General features: G+C 42.4%; 1 pseudogene; it reads right to left on the bottom strand.

The window, feature by feature from the left end:
• Positions 1-11,231: 11,231 nt before the first annotated feature.
• Positions 11,232-11,350, bottom strand: LOC134947160 (5S ribosomal RNA; annotated as a pseudogene).
• Positions 11,351-13,578: the final 2,228 nt, after the last annotated feature.

Here is a 13,578-nt window from a genome sequence, read left to right as displayed (position 1 = left end):
TCTCCTGCCTGGGATTCCTCCGATGGATCCTTGAGTGTAACGCCTACTGCTCCTGGCTCTGCTGTTGTTGCTGCTGGGAGTCGATCAACATCCCAGAGGGGAAGTTGGAAGACCACTTGTACTACTTCCAGTAAGCAATTGACTGTCCAACAGTCCTTTGCGAGGAAGATGAAATATCACAGCAGTCATCCTGTTGCAAAGTGGATAACTCAGGCCTTGGCAGCTCTGTTGGTGTTAGACGTGCGTCTGGTATCCACAGTTGGTTCACAGGCAATTAGAGAATTTCTTGAGGTAGTGTAGCCCCCGGTACCAAATACCATCTAGGTTCCACTTCTCTAGGCAGGCGATACCGAGAATGTACACAGACGTCAGAAAAAGACTCACCAGTGTCCTAAAAAATGCAGTTGTACCCAAAGTCCACTTAACCACGGACAAGTGGAGCAGGGCAGACTAAAGACTATATGACTGTGACAGCCCACTGGGTAGATATATTGCCTCCCGCAGCAAGAACAGCAGCGACGGCACCAGTAGCAGCATCTCGCAAACGCCAGCTCGTTCCTAGGCAGGCTACACTATGTATCACCGCTTTCCATAGGAGGCACACAGCTGACAACCTCTTACGGAAATTGAGGAACATCATCGCAGAAGGGCTTACCCCAATTAGACTCTCCTGGGGATTTGTGACATTGGACAATGCCACCAATATTGTGCGTGCATTACATGTTGACAAATTCCAGCACATCCCATTTTTTGCACATACATTGAATTTGGTGGTGCAGAATTATTTAAAAAATGACATGGGCATGCAAGAGATGCTGTCGGTGGCCCGAAGAATTGCGGGCCACTTTCGGCATTCAGCCACAGTGTGCCGAAAACTGGAGCACCAGCAAACACTCCTGAACCTGCCCTGCCATCATCTGAAGCAAGAGGTGGTAACGAGGTGGAATTCAACCCTCTATATGCTTCAGAGGATGGAGGAGCAGCAAAAGGCCATTCAAGCCTATACATCTGCCTACGATATAGGCAAAGGAGGGGGAATGCACCTGATTAAAACGCAGTGGAGAATGATTTCAACGTTGTGCAAGGTTCTGCAACCCTTTGAACTTGCCACACGTGAAGTCAGTTCAGACACTGCCATCCTGAGTCAGGTCATTCCCCTCATCAGGCTTTTGCAGAAGCAGCTGGAGAGATTGAAGGAGGAGCTAATACGGAGCGATTCCGCTAGGCATGTGGGACTTGTGGATGGAGCCCTTCATTCGCTTAACCAGGATTCACGGGTGGTCAATCTGTTGAAATCAGAGCACTACATTTTGGCCACAGTGCTCGATCCTAGGTTTAAAGCCTACGTTGTATCTCTCTTTCCGGCAGACACAAGTCTGCAGAGGTTCAAAGACCTGCTGGTGAGAAAATTGTCAAGTCAAGCGGAACCTGACCCGTCAACAGCTCCTCCTTCACATTCTCCTGCAACTGGGGCTGCAAGGAAAAGGCTAAGAATTCCGAGCCCACCCACTTGCGGTGATGCAGGGCAGTCTGGAGCGAGTGCTGACATCTGGTCCGGACTGAAGGACCTGCCAACGATTACTGACATGTTGTCTACTGTCACTGCATATGATTCTGTCACCATTGAAAGAATGGTGGAGGATTATATGAGTGACAGCATCCAAGTAGGCATGTCAGACAGTCCGTACGTATACTGGCAGGAAAAAGAGGCAATTTGGAGGCCCTTGCACAAACTGGCTTTATTTTACCTAAGTTGCCCCCCTCCAGTGTGTACTCCGAAAGAGTGTTTAGTGCAGCCGGTCACCTTGTCAGCTATTGGCGTACGAGGTTACTTCCACAAAATGTGGAGAAGATGATGTTCATCAAAATGAATTATAATCAATTCCTCCGTGGAGAGATTCACCAGCAATTGCCTCCAGAAAGTACACAGGGACCTGAGATGGTGGATTCCAGTGGGGACGAATTAATACTCTGTGAGGAGGGGGATGTACACAGTGAAAGGGGTGATGAATCGGACGATGAGGAGGAGGTGGACATCTTGCCTCTGCAGAGCCAGTTTGTGCAAGGAGAGATTGATTGCTTCTTTTTTGGTGGGGGCCCAAACCAACCAGTCATTTCAGTCACAGTCGTGTGGCAGACCCTGTCGCTGAAATGATGGGTTTGTTAAAGTGTGCATGTCCTGTTTATATAACATAACGGTGGGTGGGAGGGCCCAAGGACAATTCCATCTTGCACCTCTTTTTTTTTTATTTATCTTTGCATCATGTGATGTTTGGGGCTAATTTTTTTAAGTGCCATCCTGTCTGACATTGCAGTGCCACTCCTAGATGGGCCAGGTGTTTGTGCCGCCTACTTGGGTCACTTTGCTTAGTCATCCAGCGACCTTGGTGCAAATTTTAGGACTAAAAATAATATTGTGAGTTGTTCAGTGTTCAGAATAGACTGGAAATGAGTGGAAATTATGGTTATTGAGGTTAATAATACTATGGGATCAAAATGACCCCCAAATTCTATGATTTAAGCTGTTTTTGAGGGTTCTGTGAAAAAAAAAAACACCCGAATCCAAAACACACCCGAATCCGACAAAACAATTTCAGGGAGGTTTTGCCATAACGCGTCCAAATCCAAAACACGGCTGGGGAACCGAATCCAAAACCAAAACACAAAATCCAAAAAATTTCCGGTGCACATCTCTCTCTAGCCTATATACATCTACTCGGTTTCCTTCTGAAACTGCATGATGTCGGAACCTGATTTTTCTTGATTAATAATTCTGTACTTAAATGTATTGTTTGGGGCTCTTATATATATCTTGTAGTTACCTTCTGTCTTAGATATTGCAATGAAAATTTCATACACACTGTCTGCTATCGAATTATTATTGCATACCCTTCCCTCCTTGTGCCCTGGCTACCTCACTGTTTTTTTGGTTCAGACTACTTAGCTGGGGGGTGATACTGGTGGAAACCTACTGGCACTCAGTGACTCTTTTTCCTTACCACTGTTTACCGTTGACCGTCGGGTCGCTTTCCTATTATTTCAGGAGGGTTAGCAAGATTTAGGATTAGATATGTCTTTTGATAACATTTTGGTTGCTTCACCGGAATGTCATTTAACGATATATGCTGTTATTGGTAATTTTATGTTTTTTGTTTGTTGTTATTTGTTTGTTGTGTCCCCCCTCTTTTCCTCTTTCCCTTTGGGTGACGAGACCCGTGCTGCTCACTTTACCATCCCTGTGGAGGGGTGCACTGCTCCTTTCCGAGCTGTCCTATATATTCTTCTCTTTCTCACTCGATGTCTTCTATTAAGATAGGGAGTTGGAATGTGGGGGAATGAACTCTCCACAGAAACATAAGAAAATACTCATATATTTACATAAAGCTCACATGTATCTGGTATTTTTACAAGAATCGCATTTATTGTCTGCTGATGTGCATAGGCTAAATGCTTTAGGTTGGAAAGTACTGGCGTCTGTTTCTTTCTCTAAGAAAGTTAGGGGTGTGGTTATCTTAGCTAGACAGAATTTGCCTTTCGAAGTTCAATCAGTCTTTGCGGATGTAAACGGTAGATGGGTTTTTCGTCAAGTTATGTTTCATAATCAACTGTATATACTGTGTAACATATATGCTCCTAATGTATATACCAAAAGCATTCTGCAAACCATCCTCACATTACTTATGCCTTATGCTGGATCCCCTATTGTTCTATGTGGTGATTGGAATATCATATCGTCTAAATTTTTAGATAAACAATTCCCCAAAGAACATGGCAATAACCCGCCTAAATTTGGTGTCCCCTCTCTAGCTAACAAATTACATCTGATTGACATATGGAGGGTTCTGCACCCCATGGAGCGTGATTTCACTTGTCTGTCCGCAGCACAGGGTACACTGTCCCGCATTGATTATATACTTGTTTCTGATTTTTTATTAACTAGATCCGCTCGATCAGAGATCGAATCTATCTCCTTATCAGACCATGCATTGTTGTGGGTAGAAATCCATATGTCCCCTACTCAGAAATTTTTTATTTCTTGGCGCTACCCCCCCCCCCGCACTCGCCACACTCCTACCCTTTGACAAAGAGTTCAATGAGAGTTGGGATGATTTTGCGTTACATAACTCAGATGTGTTGAAAGAATACCAGCTTTATTTTGGCAAGCCTCTAAGGCTAGGGTCAGGGGCAATATCATTGCTCACACTATTTCCACTAAGAAATCTTTACTGAAGGAGTATATCAAAACGCAACATACCCTCACTTCTACGTTCAATGCTTTTAAACATTCCCCGTTTCAGGACACTAAATTAGAATACACCATGGCTAAGATACATTTTGACATTTGTCCTTACAAAGTTGGAATCTAGTTACTCTTTTAGGAAAGAGTCTAAATTTTACAAGTTTGGTAAGACATCGAGCAAAATACTTTCGAACCTTTTGAAGGGGCAGCATCCTTCGTCAATTATCCATCCTCTACGGATGGCAGATGGTTCTTTATCCTCCAATAATGACCAGACGACATCTGTACTGACAAAATTTTATACAGACCTATATCCCCCCCCCCTTCCCCGCCTCCACCCAATAGCACATCATTTTGGGAGGATCTCCCAATCCCACAGCTTACCACGGCTCAGGGCACGACCCTGATCATCCCAATAATGGAAAATGAAGTGACTAGTGATGTGCACCGGAAATTTTTCGGGTTTTGTGTTTTGGTTTTGGATTCGGTTCCGCGGCCGTGTTTTGGATTCGGACGCGTTTTGGCAAAACCTCCCTGAAAATGTTTTGTCGGATTCGGGTGTGTTTTGGATTCGGGTGTTTTTTTTACAAAAAACCCTCAAAAACAGCTTAAATCATAGAATTTGGGGGTCATTTTGATCCCATAGTATTATTAACCTCAATAACCATAATTTCCACTCATTTCCAGTCTATTCTGAACACCTCACACCTCACAATATTATTTTTAGTCCTAAAATTAGCACCGAGGTCGCTGGATGGCTAAACTAAGCGACCCAAGTGGCCGACACAAACACCAGGCCCATCTAGGAGTGGCACTGCAGTGTCAGACAGGATGTCAGATTTAAAAAATAGTCCCCAAAAAGCACATGATGCAAAGAAAAAAAGAGGTGCAGTGAGGTAGCTGTGTGACTAAGCTAAGCGACCCAAGTGGCCGACAGAAACACCTGGCCCATCTAGGAGTGGCACTGCAGTGTCAGACAGGATGGCAGATTTAAAAAATAGTCCCCAAACAGCACATGATGCAAAGAAAAAAAGAGGAGCAATGAGGTAGCTGTGTGGCTAAGCTAAGCGACCCAAGTGGCCGACACAAACACCTGGCCCATCTAGGAGTGGCACTGCAGTTTTCTAGCGAGAGGATGAGTGCTGCCATCCTCATGTGAATCTGAACCACTAGCCATGAACATAGGCCAGGGCCTCAGCCATTCCTTGCCACTCCGTGTCATAACTGGCAAGTTTACGCTTCTCATCAGACGCTTTTAATTTTGATTTTTTGGTCATTTTACTGAACTTTTGTAGTATACTTGACGACACAGAGGTAGAGCAGTGGCCTACTGTACCGTACTGCTATATATTATATACTGGTGTTCAGCAAAATTCTGCACTGTCCTCCTACTATATATTCTGCGCACAACTAAAATGCACCACAGGTATGGTTGGATAGTATACTTGACGACACAGAGGTAGGTAGAGCAGTGGACTACTGTACCGTACTGCTATATATTATATACTGGTGGTCAGCAAAATTTTGCACTAGCCTCCTACTATATATACTGTGCACAACTACAATGCACCACAGGTATGGATGGATAGTATACTTGACGACACAGAGGTAGGTAGAGCAGTGACCTACTGTACCGTACTGCTATATATTATATACTGGTGGTCAGCAAAATTCTGCACTGTCCTCCTCCTACTATATATACTGCGCACAACTAAAATGCACCACAGGTATGGTTGGATAGTATACTTGATGACACAGAGGTAGGTAGAGCAGTGGACTACTGTACCGTACTGCTATATATTATATACTGGTGGTCAGCAAAATTCTGCACTGTCCTCCTACTATATATACTGCGCACAACTAAAATGCACCACAGGTATGGATGGATAGTATACTTGACGACACAGAGGTATGTAGAGCAGTGGACTACTGTACCGTACTGCTATATAATACTGGTGGTAACTGGTCAGCAAAATTCTGCACTGTCCTCCTACTATATACTACAATGCAGCACAGTTATGGAGCGTTTTTCAGGCAGAGAACGTAGATATTTTCAGCACACTGAGCACAGATATTTGCAAGCACACTGAGCACAGATATTTGCAGCACACCAAGCGCAGATATTTGCAGCACACTGAACACAGAAACTGAGAGAACGCTGCACGTCCTCTCCCTATCATCTCCAATGCACGAGTGAAAATGGCGGCGACGCTCGGCTCCTTATATAGAATACGAATCTTGCGAGAATCCAACAGCGGGATGATGACGTTCGGGCGCGCTCGGGTTAACCGAGCCAGGCGGGAGGATCCGAGTCTGCCTCGGAACCGTGTAAAATGGGTGAAGTTCGGGGGGGCGGTCGGATTTCGAGGAACTGAACCCGCTCATCACTAGAAGTGACCAAAGCTATCTCAGGTTTAAAATCTGGGAAGTCTCCGGGCCCTGATGGTCTCCCCACGGATTATTATAAATTACTTGGTCTTAAATTTATTCCCCTTTTTGACCTCGGTATTTAATGATATTCTAAATTATGCAGCCATGCCCTCTTATTTCAATTCAGCCATTTTAAGATTACTCCCAAAACCGGGACGCAATCCCTCTGATCCGAGCTCCTATAGACCAATTTCCCTCCTTAATATTGACTACAAACTCCTGACTAAGATATTGGCTGACAGACTCAAATTGTTACTTCCTGACATCGTCCACCCGGATCAGACGGGTTTTGTGCAGGGTAGGAATTCCGTGATAAACATTAGAAGGGTGTTGGCGGTGGTGTGTGGGTCCCGGTGCGCCATGTGTGATGCATCCCAAGCTATTTTATCTCTAGATGCAGAAAAGGCGTTTAACATGGTGCATTGGGATCACCTATTTGAAACGTTACACTGATTTGGCTTTCCATGCTAATTCCTGGATTTTATACAGACTTTATATTCCAATTCCACGTCACAAATAATCTGTAATGGTGCCTGTGATGTTAGTGTATTAGAATGCTTAATATTTGTAGACACTCCCTTAGTAATATGTGTAAGCCTGAATCTTCAGTGATGATCCCTGGGACCAGGGGGATGCTGGGAAGTGGGTGGTCCAGTGTGCAGTGTGTCTGGAGTTGGTGATGGAATAAACAGCACAGCAGTGAACTCACGTCTCTGTGTCCTGATGACTGGATTTACAAACATATGAACAAAACATGGTGTCAGAAGAAGTTTAACTTGGACTGCTAGTGCTCTCAGAGTGTGAAAGAATCCTGCAGAAATCTGTAAGGCTGTGATACTCAGTGTCTGCAAGGCCTGCCGTGTGCTCCTATCTTCAAACAGTGAGTAACCATGGATAAACTGGCTCCTCCAACTGGCATGCTGATGTCTGGTAACTTGTCTGAAAACGGGAAAAGATTTAAGCAAAGGTTTAATATATATCTTGCTGCATGTGGAGCTGATTCAGAGGCTGACAAAACGAAGGCATCCATTTTCCTCCATGTGATAGGAGAGGATGTGCTGGACATATATAATAGTTTTCAATTTGCAGAATATGGTGCTCTCTTCTATAATGCAAAAGTTTGAAGATTACTTTGTGCCAAGGAAAAATGTGACATATGAAAGATATAAGTTTTTCACATGTGATCAGAAGTCTGGAGATGGATTTGATCAGTATGTTACAGAGCTGCAATCACTCAGTAAAACCTGTGAGTTTGGTGATTTAAAGGATTCACTGATTAGAGATCGTATTGTCTGTGGAATACCTGATAATGGACTCAGAGAGAGACTGCTGAGAGAGCAAGACCTAACACTAGAAAAGGCAGTGACTATGTGTAGATCTGCAGAAATAACTAGATTTCAAGCCAAAACGTTACACAAGGACGCTGATGCTGCTGTATATGTAGTGCAGAAAACAGAGCAAAGCAAACCTCCATTCTCAAGAATGAAGCAGTCTAAGCCACAGTCTAATAAGGAAATGTGTAGTAGATGTGGAAATGCTCACAATCCTAAAATGTGCCCTGCTTATGGTAAAACCTGCATGAAATGTGGTAGACTTAATCACTTTGCCAAATGCTGTAAAATTAAAAGTAAAACAACCAAAGTGCGTGCTGTTAAACAAACAGATGAATTCTTTGTTGATTGCATCAAACTTTGCAGTGCAGATAAGAAAAAATTGATTGTCCCTTTAACTGTGAATGAGATTGTCATTCCCTTTAAGCTTGATACTGGTGCGCAGGTGAATTTAATATAATTTCAAGACTATAAGACTTTTAGAGTAAAACCTAAAATTCTTCCAGCCAAAGTGAAAGTTACAGGGTACACTGGGGAGGATATTCATGTGAAAGGTACATGCTTAGTGACACTGAAATATAAGGGACAACAGTTTAAAACATCTCTACTGATTGTGGATAAAAATGTGCAACCGATTCTAGGATTAAGTTCCTGTGAGAAACTAAGCTTGCTAAAGAAAGTTTTTATGGTGACATCACAAGTAGAAGATGACTGCAAATCGATGTTTACAGAATACAGAGACTTGTTTGAAGGTCTAGGTTGTTTGCCTGGAGAGCATAAAATAAATATAGACACGCAAGTTTCTTCAGTGATACACCCCTGTAGAAAAGTGCCGTTTGCGCTGAGAGAAAAACTGAAACAAGAGTTAAATCGCATGGAAGCCTTGGGTGTGATACAGAAAGTTGATGAGCCTACTGAATGGGTAAGCTCCTTAGTAATTGTTGAAAAGAAAAATGGACAACTCAGAATATGTCTAGACCCCAGAGATTTAAACAAAGCTATTAAACGAGAACATTTCAAACTACCAACCAGAGATGAAATCATGTCGCAATTTGCGGGTGCAAAATGGTTTTGTAAATTGGACGCATCTTCAGGATTCTGGCAAATGAAGTTAGATGAGGCCAGCTCAAAGCTTTGTACATTTAATACACCAGAAGGTCGATACAGATTTCTTAGACTACCATATGGAATTTTGTCTGCTCCAGAAGTATATCACAAAAAGATACACATGATTTTTGAACATATTCCAGGTGTTGAAACAATGATGGATGACATTATTGTCTGGGGATCTACAAAGGAAGAACATGATTCTAGATTGAGACAAGTAATGGAACTTGTCAAGAAAGTGAATCTAAAGCTAAACAAGGACAAATGTGAATTTGGCGTGAATACACTTACCTTTATGGGCGACGTGGTCTCGGATCAAGGTGTAAAACCAGACCCAAGGAAAATATCAGCCATAGTGAACATGGAACGTCCTAACAACAAAGACGACGTCAGAAGATTCCTAGGAATGATTACTTACTTAGGAAAGTTTATTTCTCAACTCTCTGAACGAACAGCCTCTCTTAGATGGTTGTTGGATAAAGATAACGAGTGGATGTGGTCACATGAACAAGAAGAAAGTTGGCAAAACTTGAAACAGATCATTACAGAGCAACCAGTGCTAAAATTCTTTGATCCTGCGAAAAGAATAAGAATTTCAGCAGATGCTTCGCAATTTGGACTAGGCTCAGTGCTGTTACAAGAACATGAGGATACATGGCAACTAGTAATCTATGCATCAAGAGCACTGACAAGTGCTGAAACAAGGTATGCTCAGATAGAAAAAGAACTTCTAGCGATCACATATGCATGTGAGCGATTTCATCAGTTTGTGTATGGTCAAACATTTACAGTGGAAACTGACCACAAGCCATTGGTAGCTATCATGACTAAATCATTGCATGACTGTCCCATGAGAATTCAACGAATGCTTATCAGACTACAGAAATATGATGTACACTTGCTGTACTGTCCCGGCAAATACATGTACATTGCTGATACACTTTCTCGTGCTGTGAACAAAAGTGAAAGTTCCAAAAGTCTGATGGATGAAGAGATAGAAGCCTATGTTAATTTGATCGTAGCTTCTCTACCAGTGTCTCTTGCAAGACAAGAACAGATTAGGAAAGAAACTGAGACAGATGACACAATGAAAGTGTTGAAAGATATCATTCTAAAAGGTTGGCCAGCAGAAAAACATGCATGCCCGCTGTCTATCCATGATTATTGGATGTACCGCAGTGACCTTACAGTTGTCGATGGTATTATTTACAAAGGCAATAGGTTTGTCATACCTGCACGACTAAGAAAAACTATGCTGTGCAAGATACATGAAGGCCACTTAGGAGAAGAAAAATGTAAGCGGAGAGCATGTGAAGTTATGTATTGGCCAAGAATGAACCAAGATATAGCACAGACTACAGCTACATGTGAATTTATGTCTTACGTATAGCCGAAAAAACAAGTCAAGCCACTGAGTCCTCACGCAGTGCCAGAGAGACCGTACCAGAAAGTTGGCATTGATTTGTTTGATTGTAATGGGAAAACGTACATTGTCGTGACTGATTATTACTCTAACTACCCTGAGGTGAAGACACTACATACAACTACTAGTAAAGCCGTAATCAATTGCTCCCGGACATTAGTTCAGAGCAAACTATTGTGGAGTGTTTTTTGCACAGAAGAGCAAAAAGAAGACTGTTTTGTTGTCTCTCTGGGGCACACTTTATGTAAATAAATTGATTGCTGATAGGGTTATAATATGGAATACACTGTGAGTGTGAATATAAAACTTAACTTTTATTGATCAAGACAGACGAAAAAAATATTGTTGTATATGTCCACAACAATAGCTTAAAATAGTATTAAATAACAATGTAACAAAATGTTACTCACTTTTTCTGGGGTGGGTGGCAGGAGGTTTATCTACACACCCACGATATCTTAAGTGAGTATTGATATTAGACGTTCATCGAAGCGAAAGTTTTAAATTCCTTGTTTGCTCAATCAACTTATGAATTGTTAAACATAAGAGCATTCATAGGAGAGAAGCAAGGGATCCGGCTTTTCCAACTACGGACTCTTATAAGACGAGTAAGCATGAGCACGTGTACTATGATTTTGAATTAAGAGTTGCTGATTATTCCTGGGTGCATGAACGGAAGGTGTGAATGGTGGGTTCCTTGAGACTACAGTACCCGGTATTCTCAGAGGGTCACCCCTTCTGGTACTGACCAGGCACAATGCTGCTTGGCTTCCAAGATCAGACGAGATCGGGCATGTCCAGCATGGTATGACTGTAGATGATTAAATGGACGACCATAAACGTATGGAACTACCCAATGGAAAGAGAGGTGCTGGAATAAATCTGTAAATAAGTACTTGAAGGAAAGGTAGACAAGGTTTTGAGGGAATGGTGAACCAATTTACCTCAGTCTGTCCTGGCAGTGGGTAGCATTGCTGGTAGATGTGAATAAAGTACAAATGTTACATAAACCAAGGTGCAAAAAAATATCTGAACCGTGCAGTGGGCTGGGTCTTGGTATAAATGTTCTGGTAAATACTGCAAAGTATCGTTACCAGATAACCAATCGAGAGCCCAAACTGTAAAGAAGTGTAAACCTCAATGTTCAAGGGCGGTTAACGAGTGTTATCTCTGAAACATGAAAAGGCATAGGTAATAGCCGGAGATAATTAGATACTGAAAAATGTCTTTATCAGGTAACCAATTAAGAACCCTGACTGTACAAATGGAATACCTTCAAAGTACATAGGCGGCTATAGTGTGTTATCTCTAAAGCATGAAAAGGCATAGATAATAGCCGGAGATAATTTACACGGAAGACATTTGCCAAAAAGAATTAGTAATACTAGTAATAATAGAAACAGAAAAAATTAATCTGGCTGATACAGTGGTACTTAATAAATCACAATGATATCTTATGCTGTCCCTTTTTAACACAAAAAGCATGAAAGCATCAAGGCATGGATGAAAACACATAGATTATCAAAAAACCAATGCTTTACTGGGGACACGCAGAAAATGCGGAAAATAATTTTTTCACAGATAGAGGGACAGGCGTATATCAAAACCACAGACAAAGATGTGCCTGGTGAAATATTGCTCTGGTGAATGTTGCAAATAACTGTTTCCAGAAAAAAAAAAAAAATAATAATAATAATAATAATAATTATTATTAATTTCTATACAAATCACAGTAATACCATATGCTTATCGCTTTAAAACATCGAAGACATGTAATTTCATAAGAATAGTACCAGACTGCTTATTAGGTATACCCTGTTGCTGTCAGAATTGAATGATAAGTGTCTGTCTTTTGCAGGGAGATATAGTTTATATACTGCTCCTTGTAACAATCTGTGAGAACAGGCAAATGTCAGAAAAAACACACATGTATTGTTATTGACTAAGCAAGCTCTCCATATACAGGGATACCTCTCAGCTGATTAGCTCCTAGCAAAACTGAATAATATGTTCAGATTGGAAGTTTGTTAGCACCTGGTTAATAATTAAATGCACAGGATTCTGTATATATATACAATATCTGGGGAGAAAGGCAGCAGGTGCTATAATTGCAGGAGCTATTGCTGAGAAAAGGAATCACTGTCTGTGCAGCATGCACAGAGAGGGTGAAATTCTCCCCGCTACCGTGATGTGGTGTTGATGGAAGCTGGGGGTAAAAAACCTGCAGGGAGAGCTGGTGGGAGCGACAGGGAGCGGGTTTAGATATCTTTAGCATGTAGCGTGTATGATGGACGAAGAGTCCGCCCGCCGGAGCTCCGTTACGGAGGTCCCGGAAGTCGGGCGCCGGACCGGAAGTGACGCATGTTTCGCTGGGAGGAGCTTGTTCGCCTGATCGTCAGATGATCAGGTGAACAAGCTCCTTCCAGCGAAACGCGCGTCACTTCTGGTCCGGCGCCCGACTTCCGGGACCTCTGTAACGGAGCTCCGGCGGGCGGACTCTTCGTCCATCATACACGCTCAGGGGCGGATTGGGAACAAAAAGCGGCCCTGGAAAAATTTGTACTAGTGGCCCCACATGGGCAGCACCAGAGGTGTAAGGTCTAGCCATGGGCCATGGCAGCAGTACCCTCCCCCCAAGACTTTCCAGATAGTGGGCATGTCCAGCACCAAGGGGGAAGTTAAAAAAGAAATAAAATTAAATATTATGAGCACATTATATGATACACCTTCAGAATTTAGGAAACTATATCATTCTTTAGAAAGATATATTTTCTTGCTTATTACACCAACCGTATCCCAATCACTATTCACTCAATCTTATATGTCAGCCAAGCAGGCAGACAGAGCATACACTAGATCATTTGCAATCACAGGCTAAGTGGCAAAGTAATTTTCATATATGCAAATTATTTTGCATCTTATTCATTATGTCTATAAAAAGGACCACGTCCTCAAACAAAACAGGCCCCACGGGTGCGTCGGCCCACCGGGAATCTTCCCTGTGAACCCAATGGCCAATCCGCCTCTGTACACGCTACATGCTAAAG

The sequence above is a fragment of the Pseudophryne corroboree genome, chromosome 7 (genome assembly GCF_028390025.1).
Source record: "Pseudophryne corroboree isolate aPseCor3 chromosome 7, aPseCor3.hap2, whole genome shotgun sequence".
Lineage (NCBI taxonomy): Eukaryota > Metazoa > Chordata > Amphibia > Anura > Myobatrachidae > Pseudophryne > Pseudophryne corroboree.
This window is presented reverse-complemented; position numbering and strand designations above follow the sequence as displayed.